This window comes from Monodelphis domestica, chromosome 3 (genome assembly GCF_027887165.1).
Source record: "Monodelphis domestica isolate mMonDom1 chromosome 3, mMonDom1.pri, whole genome shotgun sequence".
Lineage (NCBI taxonomy): Eukaryota > Metazoa > Chordata > Mammalia > Didelphimorphia > Didelphidae > Monodelphis > Monodelphis domestica.
Genome location: NC_077229.1, coordinates 387,513,163 through 387,529,450, shown reverse-complemented (window position 1 = coordinate 387,529,450; position 16,288 = coordinate 387,513,163).

Below are 16,288 nucleotides of genomic sequence, written 5' to 3'. Positions count from 1 at the left end.
TATTTCCCCACCTCACAATACTGATGCCTTGCCTCTCACTATGTATCCTTCCCCTTTCTTTTCTAGCACTAGAACAGTAATGAAATCAATGTTGCCATTAATACCAGAAAAGACATTCCAAACAACTTCTCTATGGTTCCACTCATATCTTCCTTTAAAAAAAATTTATTTTATTTAAAAATTGTTTTATTTTATTCCAGTAACAAATTTACACATAAGTTTCCCAAGGTTACATGATTCATGTTGTCTTTCTCCCCTCTTCCCTCCTCTATCCAAGAGGTGACAAGCAATTACACTGGTTTATACAAGTGTTATCCCTCAAAACCCACCTCCACATTATTATTTTTTGTAAGATAGTAATCTTATAAAACCTGAAACCTGAAATCATATGCCCAAATAAACAGGTGATAAATCATGTTTTCTAATGAATTTCTAGTCCCACAGTTCTTTCTCTAGATGTGGATTACATTCTTTCATGTGTCTGTCAGAATTGTCTTGGATCATTGTATTGTTGTTAGTAGCAAAGTCTATTACATTTCATTGTTCCACAATGTTTCAGTTATTGTGTATAATGTTCCCCTCAATTATGGTTATTTCATTCCACACCAATTTATGTAGATCATTCCAGTTCTTTTTGAAATCTTCCTTTATAGCACAGTAGTATTCTATCACCAACATGTACCACAATTTGTTCAGCCATTCCCCAATTGAGGGACATCCCCTCAATGTCCAATTTATTGCCACCACAAAAAGAACAGCTATAAATATTTTTGTACTAACAGGTCATTACCATTTTTTCATCTCTTTGGGATTGTAAAGATTAAAATTAGGGAATATGGGGAGACTAAGGCAGGTAGAAATTAGTTTTTCTCTGCAAGGAGTATTATATTTTTTAGAAGTTTATTAAGGATTAAAGAATATACAAGTAAGAAACATGTGCCTAGGCCAGAGGCCTAGACAAAATAACCTCACATCCCGGAAGAGACGCATCTGCTCCAAAACGGAAGTCCAAAAGAAGCCCCAAAAACCTTTGCCACCAGCTTAAATCCTTCCTCGATCCAGGTCCACCTCAGAATTCCCGTGAGATTACAAAGCATTTTGGGGAAGTGGAGCAAAGGCTTGTGGGGATTGTAGTCCTGTATTCGAGTCTATTTTTTACAGGATACAGATATAATAGTGGTAATGCTGGACCAAAAGGCAGGCATTCTTTTAAAGTTCTTTGAATATAATTCCAAATAGGCTTCCAGAATGGTTGGATTGATTGACAACTCCACCAGGATTGGCTTATTGTCTCAACTTTGCCTCATTCCTCCAACATTTATTATTTTCCTTTACTGCCATATTAGCCAATATGCTAGGTGTTAGGTAGTCCCTCAGAGTTGTTTTGATTTGCATTTCTCTAATTAAGAGGGACTTAGAACATTTTTTCATGTGTTTATTGATAGTTTTGATTTCTTCATCTGAAAACTTCCTGTTCATATCCCCAAATAATTTGTCAATTGAGGAATGACTTAGTTTCTTATAAATTTGACTTTGTTTTTTATGTATATGAGAAATTAGACCTTTATCAGAATAATTTGTTATAAAAAATTTCCCGAGTTTGTTCTAATCTAATTCTAATCTTGGTTTTATTGGTACAAGACCTTTTTAATTTAAAATAATCCAAATTATTCATTTTACATTTTATAATGTTCTCTGTCTCTTGTTTGTTATTAAATTCTTCCCTTCTCCATAGTTCTGACAGGTAAACTATTCTACATTCACCTAATTTCCACTCATATCTTCAAGAGTCCCCAAACCTAAATTTCCTTACCTGGCTATCATCATTTATGTTCTCTCTCCTTCATTAGGAAAAGAATTTCTCACTTTTATATTTGTATCCCCAGCCTACAGTGCTAAGCATAATGCTTAATATATAGTAATGCTAATAAATATCTCCCTCTAGCTATATGATTAAATTCTGAAAATATTTCTTAATTATGTATACATCAGTTATGTAAATATTAGAGCAGTTGATGGTTCTCAAACTTTTTCCACTTTTTCTTTTACCACTTGGACAGGACAAAACACTCAGTAGACCATTGCTTGACATTACTTCTACCCTAAACTGCCATTGCTAAAAGACTCATTAGAAGGAGTGGGAAGTTTGGCACTCTTTAGTTATTTTTCAAAAATACATTTTTATACATTTTTTTGCATCACATACAATTCCCAATGCATCTATATACCTTCCAGTTATTCCATTATTCTTTATAAAAAAGAAAAAAATGTGGTAGTGGGAAGCTTTAGCAAAACTAACCAGCATGTCAAAACAGCTAGACATATGCAATACTTGACCCATAGCTGACCTCTGTAAAGCAGAGGGGAGTTACCTTTTTCTCTAGGGCCAACCTTAGTCATAATAATTTCACAGCATTCAGCTTTGGTTATTTTATGGTGATTCTTTCCATTTATATTGTTGTAGCTCATATAAATCTCATCAGGCTTCTTCATATTTAGCATATTCATAATCTTAAAAAAATGGTTTTCTTATCTTATCCAAGCTGAAAGTAAAGGAACTACTCATAATCTGATTCCATTAGTGACTGGTATAGCAGTTTTGACTTACTTATTTCCAACTTGGACTGATTTGTCTTTTCTAAGGCAACCTTGGTTTCCCTTTTCAGCCGTCCCCTATAAGCTCACAATATTTATGCTAGACTAAATACAGACACCTTATCATCCTAGTCCAATGAAGCTTAAAATCTCCCAACCAGAGCTCCTATATTCACCCTTCCTGGTATCAGGGATTATAGGCATGTGTTACCACCTTTAGCCTATTTATCTTACAGTAAATTTCTTACAGTAAATTAATAGACCATAACCTGTCTGATCCTTCCCTAGTAGGTCCTTATTTACTTTGTTTTTACCCTTTGCCACTATAAAAATGAACTATATGTTTTAGTGTTCTTGAGAATTTTCTTTTTGTGCTTCTTTGGAATATATGCCCAGTAGTGGGATCTCTGGGTCAGAGAGTATGGATATCTTAGTCACTTAAAATGTTTCTAAATTGCATCTGAGACTAGTTGGTCCACTTTACAGTTTCATTAACATTAGTATTAGAAATACTTCTGATGAGACATCCTTGAGGATTTTCAGAAATAACTATTGCCCCAAATAAAATCTCTTCTGAGCTACTCCTCCATATTGAACATGAACTCATGAGTTGGGGATCCAGAGGAAGTTACTTCCTTGAGTCTCAGAGTAACTTCTTGGTTTACTTCTACCATTATAGCTCATCACCTCTCATTGAGGTACTTCATATTAACAGTCAGCTAATAGATGATTAGCTTTTAGTAAAAGCATTGACTAAGGCAGTATAGTAAGAACAGTTAGTATAAAACATCCCCTATCCACCAATCTTTGGTATATGTTCCTATAAATACACCTAGAGTTTATGGGAAGATTGGGCTTAATGGTAGAGTACAATGATTTAAAGAAATATATGTGGCAAAGAGTAAGACAATGCCAGGTACTCTATGGATTGGAAGATCTTTTTTTTTTATTGTAGAGTCATCACTTGACTCCTTTTAGGTGTAGGGCCATCTACTGAGTAGGTTATTCAGCTCTCCTGCTTCTTTCTTGAGGCAATAGAAAGCACTATTCTTTGCTGCTGGCTGGCTGCATGGGATTCACTCCTTGAAATAGCTTCTTCTCTCAAATGATTATCTCTCTAAATCTGCTTCTGTCCTTGGGTATATCTTTTCCCTACTGGATGCATTGTTTCCTACTGGTCTAGTGACTCCAATTACTTGGTCAGTGGTGGTGGGATGACATGAACGAAAGTTTTCCATTCTCCATTCTGGATCATCTGTGGGAATCTTTCTTCACCTTAGCCTAGACTTCTTAACTCCTGAATCACTTTAAAAAATATTTTAATCTCCTAACCAATCACACATGTTGCCTTCACCAATGGCAAAGGCTTCATAAATCATTCAAGTTGACTAAGGATTTAGTCTAGTATAATTATATAGGTTATTTCAAAACTCTTTAATACTTCCTTAATACTTTGTGATTATATTTTGATCTCCTAAGATAGGGATGGCAAGTTATTTTCTTACATGAACAAAGACATTATCATGTTACATGAGACATTTCCTAATTTTTTAAGACAAACATTTACTGAAAAGTCAACCACAAATTGATGTAACAAATTAAATAAGCTAATACTTGAAATCGCATATGACTATTAACATACACTAGAAACAATCAATTGAAGCCAAAAGAATTTTATGAAGGCCAAGAAGGTTTATAATCAACTTGGACTTCTTACTTATTCCTAATTGTGTGACCCTAGGAAAACCACTTAACTCCCATTGCCTATTCCTTACTAATCTTCTGCCTTGGAACACAGTATGGAGTCTACAACATAAGATAAGAGTTTCAGAAAAAGAATCAACATACTATTTATTTTTTAAACAATATTAAATTTTATAATGGTATTTTCAAATCCTTTAAATAACACTTGAAGTTCTAGTGGGTGGAATGCTGGGATTTTAGTCCAGAACACTTGAGTTCAAATCCTACTTAACCAACTTATTTGCTACTACTTTGGGCAAGTCACTTAACTCTTTGAATCTTAGTTTCTTCATTGAAAAATGAGAATGTTAGACTTGATACCTCCTAATAAATCTTCCATTTCTAAATGTATGCTATTTTGAAAACTTGAGATGGTTGAAAATGAGATTTAGAAATGGTAAAATACATAATAACACTTCAAAACAGTATGAAGTAATAAATGCCCAGAAGCTGGCTCTCAGATGTGCTGATTGTCTTCTGTAGACAAAGGAGTTCTCAGTCAATGTGAAGTTATAAAGTTCCATCATGAGTCTGAGAGGAGTCTTAGAAACAACTGAATCTCAATACTCTTTCCCCAGCACTGTGAGAACACAACCATATTGCTTCATTTCTCAGTAAATGTCTAGAGTATGTAAGTTGGACTATTCTTACTAAGGATTCTGGTTATCATATAACTCTAAGCAGAGAAAACATTTGCTATTAAATGGTGGGCTACCAGGCAGGAGAGATTGATGATCTTCTTTAGTTTCTAAATATTTACCTCTTGAATGTAGGATGTAGGATGAAAAGAGGACTTAAAACAGGATTGATTTGATACTGAACCACAGGATCTGGAGCTCTACAGGCTCCATTCATTCAATAAGCATTTATTAAGTGAAAGCTGTAAAGTGAAATTACTACTGGAGGAGACACAGAATTTAGACCAGATAAAGGAAACTAGAATATGAAATATTACAAGATAAACATATTAATGATATAGTGCTATATAAAATCAGCTGTTATGTCTAGAAGACATTGATTTTTGAATCTTTAGGATAGTGCTAATTCCATAGGAGGAGGTTTAAGATGTCTAAGCTGAAAGTATATAAGAATTAAGAACCAAGTTGACCATAGATTACACTGCTGTTTCCTTTAAAAATAGAGATTACTTCATTCTTTGTATTTGTATCCTCAGCATCTAGTACAAGGTATGCTACATATTAGGGATTTAATAAATGCTAATTAATTGATTAAGACACAATTTAATACCACCTTTCTTTTAAAATAAGCATCTTTCTATTTTCTAAACTTAATTTTGCGATACCCGGGTATCACAGATTCCTCTTTGTAGCCCCTTCTCCTCCTAAGTTCAGGCCCAGGCACTGGTGAAATAAAGTGACTGAGATGATCAGTCTTTAGTCACTAGGGATACCATATACCTCAATATGTAAATGGATCTGTGACTCTATTCACTTATGTATTCCCTCCAGGGAGGCAACTTGCAAATCATCTGTGCCTTTGAATTCTGTATGATTCTTGTCTGTAATCTTCCAAAAATTCAGTAAGGGCGCCATTCAATTTTCTTGATTCTAGGTCTTTTATGATGACATGAGTACCATTGCAGTGGGTAAATTGCCCATATATTAAAAGTAAATGCCTTGATTGTAGGATTGCCTTATCTCCTTTTTCGATGATAACTCTTGGATGGTATGTCACATCACAGAATTTGGAACTTTAAGGGAGCCTCAGTGGCTATCTGGATCAACCCATACATGAAAGGAATCTCCACTATAACATTCTCAACATGTGGGCTTCCAGCCTTTGCCTGATGGGTTTTTTTTTTATGTACAAGACATGCTTGGTAATATGATATAGTCTATTTATGTCCACTCACTCGCTGTTTCTATTGAACTTTGGGCTGCCCATGATTTTGGTTCTTTAGTAATTGTGATGTCCTTTGATATGCAGCTAAAACATCAACAGAAAAACATTAGTATTAGGAGGATAGAATTTTATTTCTGGAAGCAGTACTGGAAAACTTCCCATGCCAATTTAGCTGATTCTCTTCCTCTATTTAAATTTGGGCATGGTTCATAATCCATCTGAAATCTATCCAAGATATAAATACTGATGGAATAACTCAATGGGCTTTCCATTCAACTGTATATCATAATCTTATAAGTATTTTTCAATCATTGGATTTTTAAAGTTGTGAATTGTTTGGCCTTATTTAAGAGACTGTAGTATTGTAGGACCTGCTGTAATCAACATGCTTATTATACAAACAGAAACATTTGGAATACCTAACTAGAGATGGAAAATGTCCTTTAAAACTCTGGTTTAGCCAAACTCAACAATACTGGCAAACAACTCTAGCAAATAAAAATTTACTTTTGATGTTCTTAATGATGATAATCAAAGGATCCTTAAAGGTTTCCCTATTATTCTGTCTAATTGTGTGCAATTTATGATTCATGGATGGGTAACATTTTCCTGGAGGAAATGGCATTTTGGGTTACTGAGTCAGATACTTTAAAAAAAGTAATCAACAATAAACAAAATGGGATCTTGCATTAAATGTACAATTCTGTTAATTACAAATAGCAGGAAAGATGTAGTTTAATGTATACTATTGCCTGTGAAAACCTGTCTATTCCTTTTTTTCATATTTTTTTACAGAATATTTTGGATTTTTATCTACTTATTCTCTTAAAGATAAGAAAATAGGCAAATGGCTCAATAGTTTTAGATGTCCTTTTTTTGTTTTAACCTGTCCTTGAACAAATATTGGCTCTAAGGCCAAAGAACTATGCATTGGGAGTTAAACAACTTTCCCAGGGTCATACAACTAGGAAGTATCTGAGGTCATATTTGAACAAAGAATTTCCTATTTATTGGCCTGGCTATCCACTGAACCACCTAGCTGCCCCTTACTGATATCTTCTTAATTACTTTTCTTTTGTCAGGAAAACCATCTGAGACATTTTAAATTATTTATTCTCCTCTCTTTTAATAAACTTCAGAATAGATGCATCCAAATTGTGTCATCTCTAGCATTTCCATTCTAGCATTTTGTTTTCTACTGGCAGCTTTTCCAATTAAATGAAAAAATAAGTGCCACCTTGTGAGCACAGATCAGGCATGTAAGCCACTTTCATGGTTTTTATTCTGTGTTCCAATGAAGGAACTAAACAACTGTCCAAGAAGTTTAATGGAATACTAGACTTGCTAACAAACTTTTTGGATCAGATCCAATCAAATGAGATAACGTATATAAAGCACTTGGCAAATCTTAAAACAATTCTATAAATTATAAAATATATATGTGGGCATAAGCACATAGCTAAGTGAACAGGTTATTATCCATGCACATGTACACACACACGTGCATGCACACATGCTGGACATCATCATTCTTATTTCAAGAGAATGCTTTGGAAATAATTTTATTCATGCTCATGTGACCAAAGAGGTTTGTATCTCATCAGCAGGCCTTTTGGTATTTTCCAAAATTGTTCTTCATTTGATATGGTAGCTGTTACTTACAGACGTGTAGCCCTCTCTGTCTAATAGTCATTGTTTCTTCTTTTCTTTTGTATAAATCCACGTGAGATTCTATGATGCAAACAAAATTGGCCATCAGCCATTAGAGGCTGGGAGACCAAGAGGAGGTCAGACTGATTTTTGTGGGGAGGGAAAAAAGGGCCAGATCTACTTAAATAAACTTGGAACTTAGAAATCAGCTTTGGGCTTCTTTCTGGAAGAAAGTGAACTTTCCTAGAGGGACCAGAGCAAGAGTGATGGCAACTCTCATGGTAGGGAAAAGTTAAAGAAGTGAAAAACCTTTTAAAGTTTTATATTATAATTATCTTTGAAGCTGTAAAACCTGAAAAGTGGTTCCTTGAGAGGAAAAAAGTTTAGGACTTATTGGCTTACATAATAGCCTCCTTTTAAAATAATGTTATGAGGCTTTAAACTGATAGAATGTTACAGCTGGAAGGACTTTAGAGATGAATTATTTCACACTTTATTTTACAAAGAGGAAAACTGAAGTCCAGAGAAGGAACTTGAAAGGTGGGAGGTCTCATCTCTGAGTTTCAAAGTCATTTGGTGGTTATAATATCTAAAATCACAAATCATTTTATGATGGACTTTTATGGTGTGTTCACTTTTGGTTATACAATATGCTTGCAAATAAGTTTATACCTTTTAAGGCAATTGAGTGGTACAGAGGAAGGAACACTGGCCCTAGAGTCAGAAGGATCTGAGTTAAAATGTGATTTTAGACAGTAGCTATGTGATTGTGCAAGTCACTTAACTCTGTTTGCCTCAGTTTCCCCATTTGGAAAATTAGGTGAAGGAAATGGCAAACCACTCTAAAATATTTGCCAAGAAAACCTCAAATGGAATCATAAAGAGTTGGACACAACTGAAATGACAGAACAACAGTTGAGAGAGCATTAGTCATGGATGTCATGGGGTGATGGGATCTTGAATTTAAAGTTGTAAGGGACTTTAATCGCTATGTAATCCAACCCACTCATTTTGCAGAGGGTGAAATTGAGGCCCAGAGAGGTTAAGTAAATTGCTCGAGGTCATGCAAGAAAGAAAAAAAAGATCATTTGAACTCATTTCCTCTAACTCCAAAGTCACTACTTTTTCCTATTGGTCCACCTTAGACTGGCTTAAATATTCCCTCTGATGCTTATTAGCTGGGTGACCATGGGCAAGTCACATCAGTTCTTTTGGCCTCAGTTTTCTTATCTGTGAAAATAGGGATTATAATATTTGTACTGCCTAGATCAGAAAGTTCTTATGAAGTCCAAATGAAAACAAACATAGAAAAGCATTGTGTAAACTTTAATATGTTATAGTAGATGCCCCCTAAATCCTAAGCCATAAAAACTGAAAAAATATGCTAAGACTTTTGGGACACTGTATAAGTGAGTAATTATTGTTGTACACATATTTACCTCTATGCTTTGAAAATTTGTTCTTTAAATTAAGGTTTTAAAGTTGCCTAGAGGTTCATTATTTTTTTTAGATCTATTTATTATACCCCAAAACAGATCATATGTCTTACCATGTTTTCTGAATGCTCCATAGTCATGATTTTTCATGGCACAGTAATACCATATTTCACTCATGTGAAACAATTTATTTAGTCCTTCGTTGACAAGTAAGCATGTCCTTTTTTCTAGCCCTGTGCCACCATGAAAAATGCTAAGAAATTTTTGATACATGTGTATTTTTTCCCTATCTTTGAGAATAACCATGTTTTAATTTATGATACATTAAATATTCATCACTATGGCCTTATGCCATTTCTCTTATCATTATTGTTGCATTATCTTTGAAATTTTATCATTGTTTTAGTTTGATATGTTTATGCTTTGTCTCTATAAAATTTTTAAAAACCATGGAGGGCAGTGACTATTTCTTTCATATATATGTATATGTGTACCTACATATAAATTTTTTATTATTTCATACATATACATATGAATGTATGTGTATATGCACATAGCAATGGGACCCGTGAGTAAAAAAGTATGAACATACTTATAACTTTCTTTGAATAATTCCAAATTCCTTCCCAGTATGGTTAGGTCAATTCATAGCTACACCAGAAATGGGTTATCACATCTGTGGAATCAAGTCTTTAAATTAAAATGAGGGATGTCCATGTTCTGCTCTTACTCATGGAATGCAGCCTTTTGGCCATGTGTTTTATTATGTAATCAATTTAGCAATTCATTATGAAAAGAAATATTGAGAAAGGTATTGGTTTAATATAAATAGATAAATGCTATAATGTTAAAAATTGATTTGACTATTTTAGCATCATTGTGAAATTTTTCCTTGTTCTTTCACTATTCGCTACTATCATTTCATAAATATGTCAGTAGATTGTGGGAAGCTTTGCTATTTCCTATATCTCCATGGCCCTAGGCAAATATTTTAGAAAATCCTTGAAAATCTCAAATAAGAAAGATATTTAGGTAAATGTTTACATCAACAAGATTTTTTAATTGCATCTTGGTGTGCTTTAATTTGTGTAGATTTCCCCTGAAAAATTATATTATAAAAAAATCACATATCAAATGCTTTCTATATAAAATAATAATAATGTAAATGTTTTTATAAGATAAATAATCAGTCTAGTTTGTTTTGTGTGTGTATAAAGCTGTTTTTTATGTTAGGTTGATTTTATGTTATATAAATCTGCTATTAAGTAACTAAAACTTGAAATATTTACCTTCAACAAAGCATAAAAATGTTTGTTCTTAGCGCTGAAATTATTTCTTTTCAGAGGTAAAACAAAATCTGCTATAAAGCTTCTTTGGCAATTTTTTTAATACAAAGGAACCACATATTTGCATCATTACAGCAATGACTTTACCTTCCTTCCTTCATTCATTCAAGGGAAAACCTCTGGAGTAGTGACAAGACTCAGGACAGGTATGGTTTCAAATTCTGGCTTTGACATTTACTAGTTGTGTGACTAAAAAAACCATTGCCATTTCTGAGCCTCAGTTTTCTTTCTTGTAAAAATAGAGTGTTGAATTGTCAAGATTCTTTAGCAAGTTTGTTCTGAGGATTGACTGAGTTATTTCTTGCAAAGTGCTGAATTGATGCCAGGTATTACTTTTTTAAAATTTTTATTTAATTAGTCAATTTAGAATATTTTTCCATGGTTACAAGAATATATATATATATTCTTTCTATATTCTAATATATATTCTTTCCCTAACCCTCCTCCCACCCCTTCTCATAGCCAATGCACAATTCCACTGGGTTTTACATGTGTCTTTGATCAAAACCTATTTCCCTATTATTGATATTTGTATTAGGGTGATCATTAAGAGTCTACATTCCCAATCATATCCCTCTCAACCCATGTAATCAAACAATTCTTTTTCTTCTGTGTTTCTGCTCCCACAGTTTTTTCTCTGAATGTGGATAATGTTTTTTCTCATAAATACCTCTGAATTGTTCTGGATCATTGCATGGCTACTAGTAGAGAAGACCATTACATTCGATTGTATCACAGTGTACAGTCTGTGTATAATGTTCTCTTGGTTCTGCTCCTTTTACTCTGCATCAATTTCTGGAGGTCATTCCAATTCACATGTGTATGCTTGAAAATCTGTTACCCTAAAAATAACTACATATCTCAAGAGCCCACTGACTTCCTGTCATTACATACTTCCTATAGACAGAGGATAAAGGGAGTGGGCTTTGGAGGCTCCCTCTCTCTGAGGTAGAATCAGCATTGATGGTGGTAGGTGGGGTTGACTAAAAAGTGGCTAACCAGCCATGGACACATTGTCTTTATTTTGTGTCTTCTTTATTCCTTGATTTCTAATGATCATTAATAAATCTCTTAAATAGAATATTATTATTGAGATTTAATTTTAACTTTTACACATGGAATTCCTCAAGTTCATTATTCCTTTGAGCACAATAGTATTGCATCACCAAAATATACCACAATTTGTTCAGTCATTCCCCAATTGAGGGGCATCTACTCATTTTCCAATTTTTTGCCACCTCAAAGATAGCAGTTATGAATATTCTGGTACAAGTCTTTTTTCCTTATTATCTCTTTTTGGTACAATCCCAGCAGTTCTATGGCTGGATCAAAGGGCAAATAGTCTTTTAGTGCCCTTCGGAATAGTTCCAAATTGCCCTCTAGAATGGTTGGATCAATTCACAACTCCACTAGAAATGCATTAATGTCCCAATTTTGCCACATTCCCTCCAACATTCATTACTTTCCTTTGCTGTCATGTCAGCCAATCTGCTAGGTGTGAGGTGGTACCTCAGAGTTGTTTTGACTTGCATTTCTATGATTTTAAGAGATTAAAAAAAACCTTTTTCATGTGTTTATTAATAGTTTTGATTTCTTTATCTGAAAATTGCCTATTCATGTCCCTTGCCCATTTATCAATTGGGGAATGGTTTGATTTTTTGTACAATTGATTTACCTCTTTATGAATTTGAGTAATTGGACTTTTATGAGAGGTTTTGGTTATAAAGATTTTTCCCAATTTGTTGCTTCCCTTCTAATTTTGTTTACATTGGTTTTGTTTGTACAAAATGTTTATAATTTAATATAATCAAAATTAATTATTTTATATTTTGTAATTTTTTCTAACTCTTACTTGGTCTTAAAATCTTTACTTTTCCAAAGATCTGACAAGTATACTATTCTGTGTTCACCTAATTTACTTATACTTTCCTTCTTTATATTCAAGTAATTCATCCATTCTGAGTCTATCTTGGGGTAGGGTGTGAGATGTTGATCCAAATACAATTTCTCCCATACTGTCTTCCAATTTTCCTAGCAGTTTTTAATCAAATAGCGGATTTTTGTTCCCAAAGCTAGGATATTTTGGCTTATCATAGACTGTCTTTCTGAGGTCACTTACCCCAAGTCTATTCCACTGATCCTCCTTTTGGTCTCTTAGCCAGTACCATATTATTTTGATGACCACTGCTTTATAGTATAGCATGAGATCTGGTTCTGTTAGGCCACCTTCCTTCACATTTTTTTTTCATTATAATCCTTGATATCCTTGATCTTTTTTTCTTCCAAATGAACTTTGTTATAGTTTTTTCTAATTCAGTAAAAAAAAAAAAGTTTCTTAATAGTTCGATGGGTATGGCACTAAATAAATAAATAAGTTTGGGTAGGATTATCACTTTCATTATATTAGCTTGTCCTACTGATGAGCAAATAACGTTTTTCCAATTATTTAGATCTAGTTATAATTGTGTGGCAAATGTTTTGTAGTTGTATTCATATAGTTCCTGTCTTTGTCTCAGCAGATAGATTCCTAAGTATTTTATATTGTCTAGGGTGATTTTAAATGGAATTTCTCTTTCTAATTCTTGCTGCTGCAATGTGTTGGAAATATATAGAAATGCTGATGACTTATGTGAGTTTATTTTATATCCTGCAACTTTGCTAAAGTTGTTGATTATTTCAATTAGCTTTTTGGTTGAATCTCTAGGATTCTTTAAGTAGACCATCATGTCATCTGCAAAGAGTGATAGCTTGGTCTCCTCATTGCCAATTTTAATGCCTTCAATTCCTTTATCTTCTCTAATTGCTACTGCTAATGTTTCTAGTACAATGTTAAATAATAGAGGTGATAATGGGCATCCTTGTTTCACGCCTGACCTTATTTGAAATGCTTCGAGGTTATCCCCATTGCAGATGATGTTTGCTGATGGTTTTAGATATATACTATTTATTATTTTTAGGAAAGGCCCTTCTATTCCTAATACTTCTAATGTTTCCAATACGAATGAGTGTTGTATTTTATCAAAGGTTTTTCTTCATCTATTGAGATAATCATGTGATTTTTGTTGGTTTGCTTATTGATGTGGTCAATTATGTGGATGGTTTTCCTAATATTGAACCATCCTTGCATTCCCCTTTTAAATCCCACCTGATCATAATGAATAACCCTTGTGATAATTGCTGGAGTGTTTGCTAGTATTCTATTTAAGATTTTTGCATCTATGCTCAGTAAGGAGATTGGTCTATAGTTTTCTTTCTCTGAATTTGACCTGCCTGGCTTTGGAATCAGTATATTTGTGTCATAGAAGGAATTTGGTAGAACTCCTTCTTTCCTTATTCAGTAAAATAATTTGTATAATATTGTGATTAGTTGTTCTTTGAATGATTGATAGGATTCATTTGTGAATCCTTCTAGTTCTAGGGATTTTTTCTTGGGGAATTCTTTAATGGCTTATTCAATTTCTTTTTCTGATATGGGGTTGTTTAAGTAGTATATTTCTTCTTCTGTTAATCGAGGCAATTCATAATTTTGTAAATATTGATCCATATCACCGAGATAGCCATATTTATTTCCATATAATTGGGCATAATAGTTTTTAATGATTGCTTTAATTTCCTCTTCTTTAGAGGTGAGGTCTCGCTTTTCATCTTAGATACTGTCAATTTGGTTTTCTTCTTTCCTTTTATTAATTAGCTTGACTAGTACTTTGTCTATTTTGTTTGTTTTTTCAAAATACCAACTTCTAGTCTTATTTATTAATTCAATAGTTCTTTCAATTCTGATTTTATTGATTTCTCCCTAATTTGTAGCACCTCTAATTTAGTTTTCATCTGGGGGTTTTTAATTTGTTTGCTTTCAAGTTTTTTGACATGCATGTCCAATTCTTTGACTTCTTCCCTCTTTAATTTGTTAATATATAAACTCAAGGATATAAATTTCCCCCTAAGTACTGCTTTGGCTGTGTTCCATAGATTTTAAAAGGATGTCTCATCATTGTCATTTTATTTAATGAAATTATTGTTTCTTGATTTGTTCTTTAACAGGTTTTAGAGAATCATATTATATAATTTCCAATTAATTCTTTATTTGCCTTTCCATGTAACCTTATTAATTATTATTTTTATTGCATAATGGTCTGAAAAGGTTGCATTTATTATTTCGGTTCTTTTGCACTTTTTTGAAATGTTTTTATGCCCTAGTACATGGTCAGTCTCTGTGAATGTACCATGTGCTGCTGAAAAGAAGGTGTATTCCTTTTGGTCCCTATTTGTTTTTCTCCATATATCTACTAACTCTAATTTTTCTAAGATTCCATTCAAATCTCTTAACTCTTTATTATTTATTTTTTGGTTTGATTTATCTAGATCTGATAGAGTAAGGTTCAGGTTTCCTACTAGTACAGTTTTACTATGTGTTTCATACTTGAGCTCTACTATTTTCTCCTTAAAAATTTGGATGCTATACCATTTGGTGCATACATGTTGAGTACTGATAATTCTTCATTGTCTATACTGCTTTTTATCAGGGTGTAATTACTTTCCCTACCTCTTTTAACTAGGTCTCTTTTTACTATGGCTTTGTCCCTAGTAAAAGTAATATAAATACTTTTTATTAAAAAATTAAAAAAGTAAAAATAAAGTAATCATGAATGAGACTCCTGACTTCTTTTCCTCAGTTGATGCCCAGTAGATTTTATTCCATTTACTTACCTTTACTCTGTGTGTGTCTGCCTTCCTCATGTGTGTTTCTTGTAGACAACATATTATAGGATTTTTGTTTTTGATCCACTCTGCTATTTGTTTCTGTTTTATGGGTGAATTAATTTCTTTCACATTTAGATTTATTATTACCAGCTGTGTATTTCCCAACATTTTGATTTCTATTCCTTGTCCTGTCCTTTCTTCTTTCACTATTTCCTTGTATACCAGTGTTTTGTTTTTAATCAGTCTCCCTCATTCCGACCCTTGTTTTGCTTCCCTTCCCCTCACCCCTTATTATTCCCCTCTTATTTTTCTTTAGGGTCCTTTAAAAATACCCCCCACCCTCTCCCTCTCGTACTGCTTCCCTCCCCACCAGTCCATTTGTTACCCTTCTACTTCTCTATAGGGTGCAAATCAGTTCTCTGTCTCAATGGATCTGATTGTTCTTCCCTCTTTGAGTCAATTTCAATGCACATATGAATTAAGTATTTCCTGTATCCATCCTCTTTACCCTTCCAATATATAGGTTTGCTCCCCTACTCTTGTCACGTGCTTCTTTATGAAATATAAATTTCTTCCATTTTTTCTTTTTTCTCATTTCTCTTAGTATTAACTTCTTTTTTACCTCTAGTTATATCTATCTATCTATCTATCTATCTATCTCATCATTTAAATCCTATACAGTTTGTCATTGTTCCCTCTAAGTATAATTATTCTAGCTACCCAGGTGATAATAACAATTTTAAGAGTTACAAATATCCTCTTTTTTATAGGGATATAAATAATTTTAACTTATTGGGCCCCTTAAAAAGGGCTTATTTTTTTCCCCTTTCTTAATTTCCTTTTGGTGATTCTCTTGAGTTTTGTGTTTGGGCATCAGATTTTCTGTTTAAGTCTGGCCTTTTCTTTATGAATGCTTGGAAGTCTTCTATTTTATTAAATGACCATACTTTCCCC